The sequence below is a fragment of the Silene latifolia genome, chromosome 3, assembly GCF_048544455.1.
Source record: "Silene latifolia isolate original U9 population chromosome 3, ASM4854445v1, whole genome shotgun sequence".
Lineage (NCBI taxonomy): Eukaryota > Viridiplantae > Streptophyta > Magnoliopsida > Caryophyllales > Caryophyllaceae > Silene > Silene latifolia.
In genome coordinates this window covers 13,623,101-13,640,772 of record NC_133528.1, presented here as the reverse complement: position 1 = coordinate 13,640,772, position 17,672 = coordinate 13,623,101, and the positions used below count along the sequence as shown (strand labels likewise).

Sequence of the window (17,672 nt, the reverse complement as noted above, 5' to 3'; positions counted from 1 at the left end):
TATTAGCACAAATGATGTATGGTACTAAAAACCTATTGTAATTGTCGTTTTTAATGGAAGCTTACATTTTAGCCAAAAAAAAAAAAAAAAAAAAAAAAACTGAACAACAACGAATAAGCAATTTTAACAATCAATTCATTAATTAATTAATTCCCCCTTCTAACAACCTAGATCCCCATTCACCCTAGATAAGAGAATTAACTACTCATATTAAAGGGAAGAACAACAACAATAATTGATGAAGAAATAATTAAAGACCATAAATAAGAACAAAGAAATAATAGCATGAACTAATTTAATAATTAATGAAGAAAGATTAAGTACCTTAACGAATAATGAAGAACGGAATTTAGATCCAAAAGTAAGGACAATAATCTAAACTAAAAGTATTTTTTGAGGGTTTTTTTAGGGTAGCAATACGAAACTATGTAAAGTAAAGTGTAGAATAGACTAGGGTACGGTTTAGGTATTTATAGCAAAACATAATCGACTTAAGGAAAAATTGCGGAAAATATAGAAATTGATGGTTTCTCGATAGAGCCTCGAAGTACTCGATCGAGTACATGCTTCCTCGATCGAGCCTTCTAACACTTGATCGAGGCATCACTTATTTTTGCTCCTTTCTTCGTGTTTTCTTCTTAACTTCTCTTCCTTCATTCTTATGGATTCTCATGCCATGCTTCGTGTATTCCTTCATGTCTACTCTGCGATGCCTATTTCATTCCTTTGCTCCTCAAATGCATCATTTCTGCATAGAACATCAAAAAGCGGAAGTATCAACGTTCTAACATAAAAGGCATATAAATAATATAAACTAGCATGAAAACCGTATCAAAAGAAATTAAGGGGAGGCATAAATATGCATATAATTATGACTCATCAAACTCCCCCAAACCATCTCTTTGCTTGTCCTCAAGCAAAGCATCACACAATTACAAAAGGCAATCATACAGATGGCGAATAAATAACTCAGAGCTAATGTTTAATGCATACAAATCCCAAGCTATCCATATCTATAACAAAGCAATGACCAAAGTGTACCAATAAAATAAATTCAAAGGTACGAGAAATAGAAAATGCAGCTAAAGTCTCAAGTCACCATACTATAGACAAATGCCAAATATCTTTCGATCTTGCAAGACAAATTAGTCGGATTCTCGCTGATTTCACTCATGCATTCATAAGTATGTAAGAGTGAGTTATATGTGAAGATAGAAAGAAGTAGAAACACTCACTCAACTTATGAAACATGCATGCAATCTAATGTGATAGAGATTTCCCCAACTAATATGCAATCACAATATACACAAAAGTACATGTATCAAGGACAATAAGGGTTTCAAATGGGTTAAAGGGATAGAAATGGTTTGTGCCAAAACACGTTGTGGATATGTGGAGCTCAGACGGTAGTCGCAGCACTAAACCAAAACCAAATCTTAAAATAACAAATGAACCCAACTTAGTGAAATGATCTTAACTTTACAACACATGAGAGCGTATGAAGTACTCTCCAAATATGCATTAGACTCTAACGACCATCCTTTGGATCCTTGACAAAACCAAATGAAGCAATCTATTTCTTTTCTTTTTGTTTTTTTTTAATTCTTTTTTTTTTCAACTTTTCTTTCTTTTTTTTCTTTTCTTTTGCTTCATATTTTTCTTTTTCCAACACAAGGATACAACACAATTGCCAAAAGTACTTTGCTATGCCCATATGACAATAATAAGTCCCAACCCAACCATAATAGCAAAATAGAAAGATAAACAAGCAACTGCGACTATCCCGAAAAGGTAGGCAAATTCTTGGATTGTAGCTCATAAGATGTAGTTAAGATAGGCTACAAGGGTTCAAATGGGCTAACAAAAAGAATAATGTAAGGCTTATTTGAACGATAAAAACCACCTATCCACATGTACTTACTCAAATGAAAGCAATGAAAGTATCAAGAAACAAATGTCACACTTATGCAGTTTGATATTACATATTACACAAGGAGAAACCACACTCAAGCCTAAATAACAATGAAACCAATGATTGATGTTCCTGGCCTAGGAAGCTCTATAGACCTCAGAATTTAAGTAGTTTACCAACATAATTGTGTCAAATCTAATTAGCATAAGGCATGGCAATACGGTCAAGACTCGAGTTATGAGTTTTGTTTCCATGAATAACGGGTCAAAATGAAGTACATGAACAACTAAATGGGATTCAAATGCAAAAACAATGCAATTTAACATCATTGTTATTTAATTCACCAAGACTCGGCCTAAAACAAAGGAAAAACATGTTTTTGTATCTCAAAATTTTTTATTTTTTATGGACTTTTGATATAAAAGCACACAACGATAAAATAAAGGCATACAACATAATTAAACTCCTCCCCCAAACCTAAATGTCACAATATCCTCAATGTGACGCCTACAGCATAGCAATCACACAAAAATTTCAGCAACCTAAAGGACACACCTAACAAGAGGAATGGGAAATAACAAGAGATAATACAATAAAAGTAAATACAAGGGAAGAGAATACCGGGTAAGAGCATATGATTCCCCCCAAACCAGCTGCAAAAATAGGGGAAGAAGATCAACCGCGCAATTCCTATCATCGCCAGGCCACGAATTAAACCCATAACACTTGGGTACTCGATCGAGCCCCATGACACTCGATCGAGGAACCTACTGGCGAGCAAGTTTCATGCATTTAAAACAAATGCCCATACAAAACACAATCAATACAACTTAAAGCACGTAATAGTAAATCAAAAAGTAGCGCATGTGCTACACACAAACATAAGTAGCACCAATAAATAGACCAAGCAAAGAATAAAAGCAATGAATAATGTTTTGGCTCATCAAACTCAAAGTCTAAAATAAAATATGAGCAAGTATGATCATCGCTTTTCATATCATCTTCTTGAGGAAGGAGATAGGGCACTTAATCCGCCATAGGAGCTTCATCAAAAACTTTGACTGGCTCCTCTCTAAATATCTCTGCTTCCAAAGCATCCAACTCGGCCTCCAAGTCAACACTCTCCTCACAGCTGTAAACCATCTTAGGAGGAATCTCATCTCCATATATCAACTTCTCTATCTCATCCACCTCCTTGCTCCATGGATATGATGCAGCAGTAGGGGCATCAGATGGATTCATATCTAAACAATAAGAAAATGAACCATCAATTGAAAGAGAAAGAGCATGAAGTATATAACAAGGAGCTACTGAATGGGGACGCTTTATAGCGTTATCAAGAACATATTTAACAGTGTCATCCTCCACTCTTAGTGTTAAACTACCATCCCTAACATCTATGAGTGCTTCTGCAGTGTGAAAGAATAGTCTACCAAGAATGATGTGTACTTGAGAGTCGTCAACTATATCCATAACAATAAAGTCGACTGGAATGAAATACCTCCCTACTCTAACTGGCACATCCTCTAAGACACCCATAGGCTTCTTTAAAGATCTATTGGTCATTTGTAAGGTCATATTAGTGACACGTAGTTGACCCATATTTAACGTTTTGCATATTGAATACGGCATGACACTAACACTAGCCCCTAAATCGCAAAGGGCTTTATCAATTGTTATACTGCCAATATGACAAGGAATAGAAAAACTCCTTGGATCCATAAGATTTGATGGTGAGTTAGCTTGTAATGTGGCCGCGCACTCTTGAGTGAATGCTACTGTCTCAACTTCATCAAAAGACCGCTTCTTGGATAAGATCTCTCTCAAAAACTTAGCATAGGCCGGCACTTGAGTTACCAAATCAGTAAATGGCACTGTCACTTGAAGATTATTCACTATTTCCATGAACCTTCAAAACTGTTGTTCAAGTTTGGAGTTCTACAATCGTCGAGGAAAGGTAGTTGAATTTTAATCGGCTCGGCTTTTTTAGCTTTAGAAGTAGTTTTAGAAGCACCGTCGTCGGCTACAGGAGTGACCCTATCACGTATAGTGGTCACTTGATCGAGTTCAGGGGTGACTCGGTCGAGCCTTGAGGGTACTCGATCGAGGAACCTACTTTTGTCCAATGCCGTAGCTGAAACACTCGAAAAATCATCAAAAGGGGGGTGCCTCGATCGAACCTATGGTGTACTCGATCGAGCAGCTTGGTTCCTCGATCAAGCCTAATTGGGCTCGATCTAGGATCCTCTGCAGTTCTCGCTTTTTTGCTCATCCCGTGTTTTATCTTTGTTTAATTCCTTCTTGTCATCAATCAATTCCTAGTTACCCAATCCTTTAGGATGCATGTAAAGAACTTCATCATCATTAATGGGTGTGTCCAGACCTTAATAGGTAGTACCGCTCCTCAAAGAAATAGCATTAACTTGCTCATGTGCTTGCTTATCTTAAGGAGGAAGACCGGGCTGTTTTGAAGGATTTTGAGCCGCCATTAGATCAACTTGAGTATCCAGCATCTTGTGGTGAGCCATGAGTTCAGAAATCTGAGCCGTTTGCTTTTGTTGCATTGACAAAGTTTGTTGTAAGAGAGCTCTTAAATTTGCCATCTCATTACTAGGAGCTTGAGGAGGAGGTTGCATCTGTTGAAAACCTCCTTGATTTTTCCGAACAAAGTTTCCTTGTGGTTAGTTACCACGGTTTGGAGGAATAATGTAAGTATTTTGTGGCGAGGCTTGAGCATAAGCATTCTGACTCCTTTCAGGGAAGAAATTAGAATAAGTAGTACTTTGCTTGAAAGACTGGAAGGCATGAACTTGCTATATGGTACTCATACACTTAGCCGCAGTGTGGCCATCTATCCCACATCTCTCGCAGGACACTTATTATTGAACCATATGAACTGTTTCTTGTTTACCCAAAGACTAGGATGTCTTTAATTCGGTTATTTGAGCTGTTAAGGCCTCCAACTGTGCTGCAATGACATTATCTGAACCACTTCCTCTCTGGCTACCTTTGGGGTTACCATACTCAGCTGTGTGAGTAGCTATCTGATCAATCAACTTCCAAGCATTACTGACATTAGTATTATCCTGGAATCTCCCATTAGCAGAAAAATCAAGTAAAGCTCTGTGATCGTCATACAACCCATTGTAAAACTTGTTGCAAAGGAACCAAATTTCGAAGCCATGGTGGGGAATGGACCGAACTAGTCGTTTGAAACTAACCCAAGCTTCATTGAAATCTTCGATTGGACCTTGCTTAAAACTAGTAATCTGACTTCTAAGAGCATTAGTTTTCTGTGGTGAAAAATACCTCTTGTAGAATGCAAGAGCTAATGAAGTCCAATTAGTAATTGCGTCGGTCTCCATACCAAGTCACGAAGCCACTCAGTTGCAGCATCTCTCAAAGAGAAAGGAAATAAAGTCGGTTTGACTTGATCTTGAGTCACCTTAGCTCTCAAAGGAATAAAGCAACAATATGTGACAAATTTCTCCATGTGCTTTGCGGGGTCCTTTCCAGCTTTTCCTCCAAACATATTTCTCCCTATTGGGCTTATATAAAAAGGCTTGATCTCAAAAGTCCCTTTATCAGTGGTAGGGAGCTTGAAGCCTTTAGGAATAGAAGCAACCGTGGGTTCGGAATGACTTGCCAAGGTCGGCATCTTTGATGTTGTAGGAGTAACTGGTGCAGAAATAAGTGTGTCCTCTTCAAAGGACGAGTCTTATGCAAAAGTATACCGCTCGTAGTCAAGTGTACTCAAGTCTTCAACCTGACTTACTTCTCTTTGAAATTTTCTTCTGTACCGAAAAGCCTTTTCTGGCTCAGGATTAAAAGGTATAATCTCTAACCTGTTAGACCTGGGCATACACGAAAACAACAAGAAGAGATAAAACTGTCTCAAGGAACTGATGCTCCCTGAGACAAAAGACAAAAATAAACAGAAACAAACAGAAAAATTGTTGCCTCCCTAGCAACGGCGCCAAATTTGATAAGGTTATTTTCGTTCATTTGGCCTTAATCAAAATAAATCTTAGGTTAATACTAACAAAATAGCTAGTTGTAAGTCAGGGTCGAATCCACAAGGAGGTAAGGTAATTATTCTAGTTTGTTTATATTTAGATCGTCTTAAATTAACCAATTTTGTGGGGGTTTTGATTGGTTTGATTTCTAACAACTAATAACAAGTGTAATAAAAGATGAAAAACAATAATATTAAGAAGTCTAGGGTTTAGGTTCACTAGGTAGTTATTCGAGGGTGAGTCTTAACTTATTGATAGAGCTAATTATGTTGTTTAAGATTATATTATCGGTCGATTCAATATTCCTTTAGATCTAATTTAACATGCAATCGCTATCATTAAATTATTTCTATTCAGTTATCGCAACCTATATTGATTCTAACCAAGTCGATAAAAGTCTCAATTTGCTATAGTAGTCAATTGGCCAGTAATTAACTAACTAGATGAAGAACAATAAACTGAACAACAACGAATAAGCAATTTTAACTATCAATTCATTAATTAATTCCCCCTTCTAACAACCTAGATCCCCATTCACCCTAGAAAAGAGATTTAACTACTCATATTAAATGGAAGAACAACAACAATAATTGATGAAGACATAATTAAAGACAATAAATAAGAACAAAGAAATAATAGCATGAACTAATTTAATAATTAATGAAGAAATATTAAGTATCTTAACGAATAATGAATAACGAAATTTAGATCCAAAAGTAAGGACAATAATCTAAACAAAAAGTATTTTTTGAGAGTTTTTTTAGGGTAGCAATACGAAGCTAAGTAAAGTAAAGCGTAGAATAGATTAGGGTACGGTTTAGGTATTTATAGCAAAACATAACCGACTTAAGAAAAATTGCGGAAAATATAGAAATTGATGGTTCTTCGATCGAGCCTCGAAGTACTCGATCGAGTACATGCTTTCTCGATCGAGCCTTCTAACACTTGATCGAGGCATTACTTGTTTTTGCTCCTTTCTTCGTGTTTTTTTCTTAACTTCTCTTCCTTCATTCTTATGGATTCCTGTGCCATGCTTCATGTATTCCTTCATGCCTACTCCGCGATGCCCATTTCATTCCTTTGCTCCTCAAATGCATCATTTCTGCATTAAACATCAAAAAGTGGAAGTATCAACGTTCTAACATAAAAGGCATATAAATAATATAAACTAGCACGAAAACCGTATCAAAAGCAATTAATGGGAGGCATAAATATGCATATAATTATGACTCATCAAGGACCGAAAAGTTGGATCATTCTTATTTGAAAACTTCTCACTGAATCGTTGCCCACTGGGAAGGATTCTTAAAGAGGGGTTTTGATAGCCCATTTACTTGCGTGCTTTGTGATTCACAAGAAATGGAATCACCTGACCACTTTTTCCGTGATTGTTCATTTTCTAATAGAGTTTAGGCTGGAAGTCTCCTGGGGATTCTAGCACAATCAGGGAATAATTTGAGCCTCCAATCTTGGGTTTGCAATTGGCTTTCTATGCTCTTTAAGGCTAATAATAAGCAAGAGGCTTACTTCTTTCTTTTTTGTACTTTTTGGACTATTTGGGTGGTAAAGTGCAGAAAGATTTTTGATAATACTTAGTGCTCCCATATTGGTGCTATCTTATTATATCAAGATTTACTTAACTTAGCCATTTCTGTTGAAGATGCAAAACCAGGGTCCATAGTTTTTCAAATGCCTATAGAGGAAGACTTGACTAAACTTAGGAATGGAGCACCATTTCCTTTGATTCAGAGTTTAGTGAGCTGCTCTCGATCTCATATTTATGTGGATGCTGCATGGTCTAAGGAGCTTGTTGTTGGTTTTGGTGGGTGTATCATTTTTGATAATGATGTTGTTTCTGAATTCTATATCAAAGAAAGTGCTGAGAATGCTGAACAAGCGGAAGCTTTGGCAATTAGGGAAGCCTTAAAGTGGGCGCTCTCTCATAACATACTTCATATTAATATTTTCTCTGATTGTATACAGATTCTTGCTCAAGTCCTAAAGTTTTCTCAACTCAAACATTGGACTAGAAATACTATCGATGATATAATCGATCTAACTGCTAACTTTCATTGTATTTCTTTTGTTTATGTTCCTAGAATTTATATTAAAGCCGCTCATAGACTACCTAAGCGTGCTATTAAAATGTTGATCTTGTTAACCCGATTGTCAAAAAAAAAAATGTTAAGTTTTAACCTTATATCTCCGTCGTTACTCACTACCGACTATTGATGGTTTTCTTAATTTAGTAAAATATTAATATGTGAGAATTAAGATCGCATGTTCGAATGTAGGAGAAATGCGTTAAAACGTGATAAAGTTTAATTTTTATAAGAGAGTTCTCTTCTTAAATAAACTAATTCTAAATCCGTACAAATTTAAATGGATAATATCTGGTTAAACATAGCAGCAAAATTGGTTGAGACTTGAGAACATTGTGTTTTTTTGTATTTCTTTTTACCTTCCTTCAGCGCACCTGGGTTCGATTCCTCATAGAAACATTTTGCGCTTTCATTTATGACATAGTATATAGTTTTGTACTTTTATTTATTTTACAGCTTTTTAGTCCTTAACATTCCGTTATTGTTTCTCTCAAAAAAAAACATTCAGTTATTGTTAATCAATACGGAGTATTTATTTCTCTTCCTTTAATAATTATTTTTAGTCGATATGCAAAGTGTGCCTTTTACATTATTAATTAACAAAAAAAACATTTATTCATGTAAGATAGTATAAAAAAAAACAATTAAGAAGGCTACTCTATAGAAAAAAATTCTCCTAATAAAATACTTTGTAGCATCAAATTATAAATAGCAAGATCTAAATGTAGTGGTATTTGGGGGCCTACTTTCAAAATTTTGCACAGGCCCCCGGATATCTCGGAGACAACCCTATATCACATGATTTTCTACTATAGCCCTTATTCCTTGCTCTCTAAAAAGAATATGTAATGCCTATATGACACAAATCAGTGGCCTGAATATGTACATGAAGTTGATTTTACAAGAGATCATCAATGCTCCTTCTGATAAATTGACATTTGTGTTGTAGAATAGGTGACTATGGCTTTCATCTCCTCCATAACATAAGAAACAGACTGACTTATGTCCAATAGCCATTCTCAACATACGATCTGTAATAAGAAGTCTCTCAAGTTGCACATCCCAATAAATGAGATTCTTTTGGTATATTCATTGAGCTCTGATATCGTCGTTTACTACCAAAAATAAATACCTAAAACAACTAACAGAAGCTAGTGGAAGTAGGGTCGATTTTCACAGGGAGGCGATCACTATCTACTTGTTAATTCAGTCTGTCTAAGGTCACAAGATGGGGGTTTGAGTATTTGAACTAAAATAATAAAAGTAAGGATAGAGGGAAAATAAAGACAGAGAGAGAGAGAGAGAGAGAGAGAGAGAGAGAGAGAGAGAGATGCCAGGATGTCGGGTTATCATGGTATTACACAAATCAGCTAAAGGTAGGTCAATCGGTCTGATGTGAGAAGGGTAAAGGAAAGGTCATTCCGGTCCGCTATCCGCCCTAAAATACAACTAGCATAGCTTCCACCCTCACTAGTGTAGTCTATTGCTCATAACAGGTCTATTCATTCCAATCTTCCGATCTAGGTCTGAACTTAACCAGATTAACTAATTCAGTTGCATGCACTTAACTAAACGATTATATTTAAATTGTAAATGAAAAAATTCTAACATTAAATCTCCTAAACCAACTATTGCATCATTGCTATACTACCATGACTCCCATAATCCTAGCATTAGGGGATTAGTTATGCATAAACATAACAAGAACAAAAGATGAAGAAATAATAAACATTGAAGATGGAAAAGAGTAAAGAGAGAATTACAAATTAAAATCCGGAAAATAGCAGAACAAAGCAAACGTCTGAAAGAGGGTCCCAAAAAGAGAGAAAAAGAGAGATAATCAGTAACGTTTGATTAATGCTGAATGAATGATCCCCAAAACTTAATTATGTCTCTCCTTATATATGGGAGATATTTATTAACCTAATACGATATTAAAACCCTGCGGCAAATAGAAAAGTACTCGATCGAGTACTTTAAAACTCCTCTATCGAGTAACTTCTAGCAAACCTCTCGATCGAGGACTTTAGGTACTCGATCGAACACTATCAAAAAGGGACCATTCAATCGAGGACATTAGGCACTCGATCGAACAAGATAGTACTCGATCGAGTATTTCCAGCGCACAATTCCTGCTTCGCGCACTGAATTTCAAACGGCCGCCATTTCTTTGTTACTTGGATAAACAGAGCGTTTTCGGTGGCGTTGGAAAGCTAACAGGCAAGTTTTCAACTCCAATTGGAATTACTTGAAAATAATTTGTAGAACTCGACATATGGCTCTTCAAAGTAGGCACTAGTAATTTGAAGCTCTTCCTTTGCTCGCCTAGCTTCCTTACTTCTATGCGCATCTCAAAATAGTAGTCTACAAGCTCCGACTCAACTCATCTCCTAAATGCATGCATAGGGACATATTTTAAGCTTCATTACGCTTCTCTCTTGTTCATACATGCAAATAATACAAGAGAAACCAAAGTAGACAATTCGGGGGACATTTGTAGCTAAACACTACTAAATATGCATAGGAATGCGTGCAAATATGGTACAAAAAGTCTATATAAAATGCACGCATCAAACTTCCCCAAACCATACATTTGCTTGTACCCAAGCAAACTATATGCAAAACTAATGGAACAGAAAAGAAAACTCAAAGTTAGCTACAAATTGTCCACTTAAACCGATTTAATACAAGCAAACTAATACTTATAGCAAAACAGTCAAATGCAACGAATTATGAGATGTTTATAATAAAGTTGAACCGTCGACCTTGCAATACCTTTAATGATGGACTCTCACAAGTCACTCTTCTCTCATGAAGCAAAGGGTAAGCATATGAGTGTAAGAGAAGAAGAGAAATAAGTCGCTCACCTAAACTACGACCTACATAAACATGCATGCAGCTAATATGATAGACAATTCTAGCTACCGCACACATACATTCCAACCAAACAAGGTCTGTCACAGTCGAGGGCTTACAAAAAATATGGTAAAGTGAGGCAATGGGTAAGAAAAGGCAAAACATTTTGGATATGTGAGGTAATAGTCAAGCTAGCTACCTAACGGAACCATACTAAACAATATCCGATTCTACTCCATCAAAATTTAAGCACAATGCCTTTTAATTGGCATACAAACTCATCAAACCGAACATACTCCTCAGAAGACATAAATAAAGCATAGGAGCAGAAACCGATCTTATAATCAAACATCTTATTTTTCATTTTTTTCGCTTTCTTTTTTTTCTTCTTTTTCTTTTCTTTTCGGTTTTTTTCATTTTTCTGTTTTTTTTCTTTTCAACTTCTTTTTTTTTTCATTTAATCTCCTTCTCCTTCATAAATTACCAACTCCAAAACAATACAATACAAACCAAACTCGGCACGTTAAATTATATACCGCAAAACATACACTAATTAGCTTGACAAGGCAGGCTAAATTTGGATGTAGTTAAGGGTCAGAAGGCAAATTTGGCTAATGTGGAGTTAAATGGGTAAAAATGAAATAAAAAGGGAATGTAAGCACCTCTCTACATGTGACACCAACCACTAACCCGAATGTATGTAGGCAAAAAGCAATGGAATTTCATATGTGCAAATCAATGAACATGTTATGCAAGGAGTATACTACTCATAATCCTACATGAAACCGGTCACAAATGACACCAGTTTATAAGGCTCTAAATCTTAGAAATTATTAGTTTGCCAAAATTATCAGGTCAAGTCTATTTGTTCAGCTGTATTTTATCATTAACTCGTAGATATGCAATAAGACAAAGGTAAAAGATAACAGTTTAATGCAAGGCTTAAGCAAAAGGACAAATTATGGTGCAATATCATCATTGAAATCTACCGATCCGACTCGACCTATATGCTAAAATAAAGATGAAATTTTTTGATTTTTTAGAAATTTTTCTATTTTTATGAGATTTTTGAATTTTATAAAAATAAACAACAATGCATACATAAATTAAACGTGATAACAGAAATGCAATAAAAATATAAATGCGGACATAGATATGGATGCATAACCTCCCCAAACCAAACCGTACAATGCCCTCATTGTACTCAAAAATAGGGAAAGGAAATGCAAACTAAAAAGGAGAGAGTGAAGCTGCAAAAAACTCGCAAAAATACGCGAAGTAGGGATCTCCCCAAACCAGCCAGCAACAAGGGAAGTCACGAACAACTCCAGAACAGCGTCACAGGAAGCGAATCAAACAAGCCTACTCGTAGTACTCGATCGAGAAGATATAAAACTCGATCGAGTACAATTGGCTGCCATAGTGTTCGATCGAAGGAAATGATTATTCGATCGAGAGGTACGTTTATGTGGATGCTCGATTGAGGGAGAGACGGTTCGATCGAGGAAGTCAGACACTCGATCGAGTAGAATAGTGCTCGATCGATAGCTCCCTTATTGCGCGAACTTCCTTAGCGCCAATAAAACACCTGCAACGACGCAAATAGCAACCACAAATACGACCAAAGACCAAGCCTAAATTGTTCAACGTCTATGGTTATAAAAATCATTTATTACACACACAGCAAAAACTGAAAAATTCGAAAAACAACTAAAAAGCTTAAAATCCGGGTTGCCTCCCGGACAACGCTAGTTTCAGACAGGTCCCAGCTCGACCTCTTCTTTCCTTTAACAGCCATTCTAATTGAGCCCAATCAAAATAGCTCAAAGCACGCAGCAGCCGATCAAATAACTGCGCATGCGGTACACAAAATTGTAAGTAGCACCATAATATAATAATAACATAGGAAATTGAAATGTACAACCGTTTAAGCCTAATGAATTTTCTATGACAGGTCCCAAAATTATCCACAAAATAATTCTGCCCTCCAGCTACGGACGGGATATAAAAGCTCAAATGAACCGTAGGTGGAAAATAAGAGAGCTCGGGAGGATTTAAAAACAATTGAAGGTACCGTCTCAACCTAACAAATTTCCGATGACAAATATGGTGAAACATTATTAACTTATTTGTCCAATAAGGAGAGGGTGGAGCATCCAAATATAAAGCATAAGTCAAATGGGGTAGTGTACTATTAGTCATAGCAATAATCATGAAGTTATCTTTAATTACCTCGGGTCGGTCGCTCCTAACATCGGAATAATTGATAAAAGAATATATTACCTCTACCATGCTAGGAACATTCCCGGACTCAGCTACCTTCTCATTCCCCTCCTTTCTGGGTTTTATCCCGTATATTACGGCCTCTAGAGCGTCCAGCTCGGCTTTCCAAATGGGGGATTCACCATAACCATTGTCTTCGTCCAAATCGTCATCCAAAACGAACCCAGATGACATAGCAATGCTCTCCATGGCCATTATGTCCGATTGAGCAAAGGTAGTACTCGATCGAGAACTCTCCTCCTGAATTGTACTCAATCGAACAAAGAGATCTGCTCGATCGAGGTCTTCCTCATAATAGTTGTTCGATCGAGTGGATAATTCTGGTCGATCGAACACTTCCTCATATAATCCACTCAATCGAACATTGTAATGTAATACCCCGGAAAAAAAAAATAACGAGAATAACACACGCGGACTTGTTATGTGTGCTTATAATAACCGAGTTAAAAATTATCTCGGCCGAGTTCCATTTTAAGTTTTGATATATAATATTATTACTTGAACATTACTTATTTTATAAGATATTTGAGAAGATATATATATATATATATATATATATATATATATATATATATATATATATATATATATATATATATATATATGAACATATTGATGCTAATCTTGTAGGATGAAGTGGCACGTATCATGTATATTGATGACTATTAGTGAGTAGAGTAGCAAATTTAGATAAGTTAAGCTATCAACCTACTTGGTTAGTCTACATATAAACCATTTAGATCATTATTTTTGTCCTTAACACAAACGCAAAAGACACCGAGGAATAAACGTATACATGAGACTTGTGATTCTATCTCATTCATTTGTAATAGATTTCGATAACCTATTACACGAATTCATTCCTTGTAATAAGATATGATTTCGTGACCCTTCATCGATATAATTAATTGTTTATCTTTATTTACCTTGAAATAAGTGATTAGAAATTGTTCCGGGTGTAATTTCGGAGCAGGATTATGACCACTTAAGCTTGTTGAATGATGTCGTTGCTTGTCTCTTCCTTTCGCTCTCTCCTGTAAAGATGAACAAACTGAGGACTCGGCTTGGTACCGAGCGTACTCACTCCGACGCTCAAGTCAGTAAACTTAAAGAGATAAGTTGTATGTTAACTTGGCAAAGTATATTGTAGAGAGATAAGGTAGTTTATACCAATTATTCAGTGAGTTTGTGATAGTTTTTTGGATCCTTTTCTCAATGAGAGAAGTGGAGTATTTATAGACTTTCACCTTTTGTCACGTAGTGGCCAAGTGGCTAGCAGGTGAAAAGACTATCTTACCCTCGGCCGAGGGACCCATGCCGGGCCGGCAGGCCTGGTTGACTCCATGCCGAGGGGACTGGATGTGAGTACGCGGATATGCCTCTCGGCCGGCTAGTTGCCGAGACCGAGACCCAAGTGACAGCCGACAGGCTTTGTCGGTTAGGCTGTTAATATGTTGACTTGCTGTCTTTTAGCTTTGACCTTGCTCAATATGTTGACTCGGTCAGCGGGTGCAGAATATGCCCCATCAATTTGCCCCCAGCGTAGTCTATGCCGTGGTATGGACTTTCGATGAGTGTTGAGCGTATTCTGCGCATGTTGAACTTCTTCCTCGGCTTGGTTTTGTTCAGGCCGTACCATATCCCCCCTCCACATGGTTGTGTAATGGACATCCGATGTGGAAAAGAAAATGGCGCTGGCCGAGACCAAGGTTGAGAGTGCCGTGTGCTTTTGATTGCCCCCGGCCGGTGCTGCCAAGCTTGGTTGATCAGCTGGCCGTTGGCATGTAGATACTAAGGAGCGTGTCGAATAAGATTGGTATTGTATGTCGATTGACAATCCGTGGCTGCATGCTTGACACATGGCTTTGCATTGATTGGTGGACGTTTCATGGGCTTTGCTCTGATTGGTCCGCTTCATGGGCTTTGCTCTATAAATAGAGCAGTGTGCCCCTCAATTTTCCGCACAATCTTCATTTTCTTCAAAAAATTTCTCTCTCTAATTTTTTTTTTCGAAGAGTTTCTTTCTCTAACTTTCGAAGCGTTACTCGGCGTAACACTTTCTTCCAAGGTAAACAAACAAATTTTTCCCAACTTTTACTTGTTAAGTATTTATTGTCGCCATGTCTTCTGCGGATGCTCAACCCAGTACCTCTGCGTCGGGGGGAGAACCGTCGCGTCCTGATGAACAGGAGCCACTGGTTGTCACCCCGATAGGGTTTGGGGGTCCCAAGTCGCCTTCTCCTGAAATTGATGAGAAATTTTTGGAGGGTATTGATGATGATGATGAGGAAAGGACCCATTCTGACGTAGAGAGGCCGCATTTCTTGTGGCACGGCGATGCCTGCTCGATCAATCCTGATCGTGTTTGGACGAACAAGTTCGCTAGTTGTTCCGGTCCTGAACTTTTTGAAGACCATTACTCCTTCGGCAGGGGGTATAGAATTGTTATTCCTGAGGGTGATCAGGTGGTCTCATTGCCCTTCGAAGGTCAGATCGGCGTGTACATCAGACATCTGGAGTATGGGCTCCGATTTCCTCTTAATGAACACGTCGTGGCCATAATTAAAGCCATGAATGTCGCCGTGGCAGAACTGCATCCGTTGGCCATTAGGACGATTATTGGCTTTGTATGGCTTTCTCTTTTTAAAGGGGAGGCCCCAACGGTGAACCTTTTCCGCCGGCTTCACCATCTTCGGCAGACTACCCTAGGCGGCTCCGGGTGGTACAGCGTGCAGACCGAGCCGGGTTATGTCACCGTTTCCAAGCTGACATCTTGCAAGCACTGGAAGGGGCGGTGGGTATATGTTGAGGTTCCGGAGGACTATCCACTGCCCCGGTCCTTCCAGCGCCGCGTCAATTTGCGGTGTGAGAGTCAGGGGGAGCATGATAGATATGTCTTCCGGAATAAGATTAAGATGAACGCCAAGAAGGTCTATCTTAAGGAGGACGAAGAGCGGGCAATGAGCCTGTTTGAGGCTGAGAAGGATGGCACGCCGAAGGGATGGATGCCCCCGACGCAGATCGTTCTTCAAGACGAGCCGATTTGCCACGTCGGCCTCATACCGGCCCTCGGCCACGGTGAGTGGGGTCGGTATGAGGCCCACCTTTGCTTTTATGCTTCTGTATTAGAGCCTTGTTTTACTTCTTTTGATTAACTGTTGACTTTATTTCTTGCAGATCGATTTGGCCGGGATCTATCTGTCTCCATCCTCAACAAGTTGGGACTTGACCAGGACGGGAAAGTTGTTGAGCTGCATCCTAAGGCCGCGCCACGTGATCGCAGACCGGCCCTTCACGAACTCATGGAGCAGGTGATGAAGGCGATGGATGTGGCGGCGACTCAAGCGGAGATTGGCGGTAACGTGCCGCGCCGGAGACCAAAAACAACGTCTACGGCGGCAACGGCGTAAACTCCAGCTCAATCTTCAATCCCCGTAGTCCAAAAGGAGCAGGTGGTCGTCGATGTTGAAGAGGAGGTCACCGTTGTGGAGGGTCCTCCTCCTTCAAATAAGAGAAAAGAGGCAACGCCGCTTCTTCATTCTGTAGAGGCAGGGAAAGAAAAGGGGTCAGCTGGCCCTCTGTCCAAGAAGGCCAGGACTGGTACGGATCTAACCCATGGCTCGGATTTAGCAGGTTCTTTAGGCATTCCTGATGACAGGCTCTCTGACATGTCAATGAATGTTGACATGGATGCTTTGTCTGGGTTTTTTGTAGATCAGCCGTCGTCGGCTGTCGTTCTCACTGAACGGCAATTGGAGAAGCAGCCTGTGCAGACGGGCGATCAAAATGTCACCGCCGACTCCTCATCCCTAAAGGTTTCCCCCGCTCATCTTAGGGCGGAAGGCATAAGGTTGTCCAAGAGGCTGGTGAAGTGGGCTGAACTAGCCGGCGCTCATATTATCGAGCAAGAAAAGCTCATGGCTCAAGCAGCTCCTGCGCTCGAACGGCTTAGGCTTGAGCTTGCCGCTTCCAAGAAGGAGGCCGAGAGGACGAAGAAAGACTTCCAGGCCGCCATGAAGGACTTCCTCGCTGAGCGAAAGCTTAAGGAGGAAGCTGAGAAGGTGGTCCTAGCCGAGAGAGCCAAGGTTGAGGCTGCGTTGGTTGACGCCGCTAAGCTGCGGGAGGAGAGAGACAAACTTCAGGACGGTTATAATACCATGGTTGAGCAGAGGGAAAGATGGAAGTCCCTGCATCTGGCCGAGGCGAAGGAGCATAAGAACATAAAGGCTATCCTTGCTCAGAGGGAGAAGGACATTGAGACGCTGAAAACCGTCATCATCCCTGATATGTGTTCCTGGTACCGGGACCAAGCTGAAGATGCTACCAGGGATGCAATTAAAGAGCTCCTTCCTGAAGGCTCCTTCCCGTGGCAAGATTTTGACCGGCTTCTGGATGAGAAGGCTGCTGCTGCGGAGGCCAAGGCCGCGGATGAGGCGAAGGCGGCGAAGGCCGCTCAGGAGGCTGCGGAGAAGGCGGCCCGGGATGCTAAGGTGAAGGAGGCCG

At 39.1% G+C, this 17,672-nt stretch overlaps 1 non-coding gene across 1 annotated transcript; it reads left to right on the top strand.

The window, feature by feature from the left end:
- Positions 1-5,089: 5,089 nt before the first annotated feature.
- LOC141650288 (small nucleolar RNA R71) lies at positions 5,090-5,196 on the top strand. The gene has a single exon (XR_012546328.1). It is a non-coding gene; the product is annotated as a small nucleolar RNA R71 (small nucleolar RNA).
- The last annotated feature ends 12,476 nt before the right edge of the window (positions 5,197-17,672 follow it).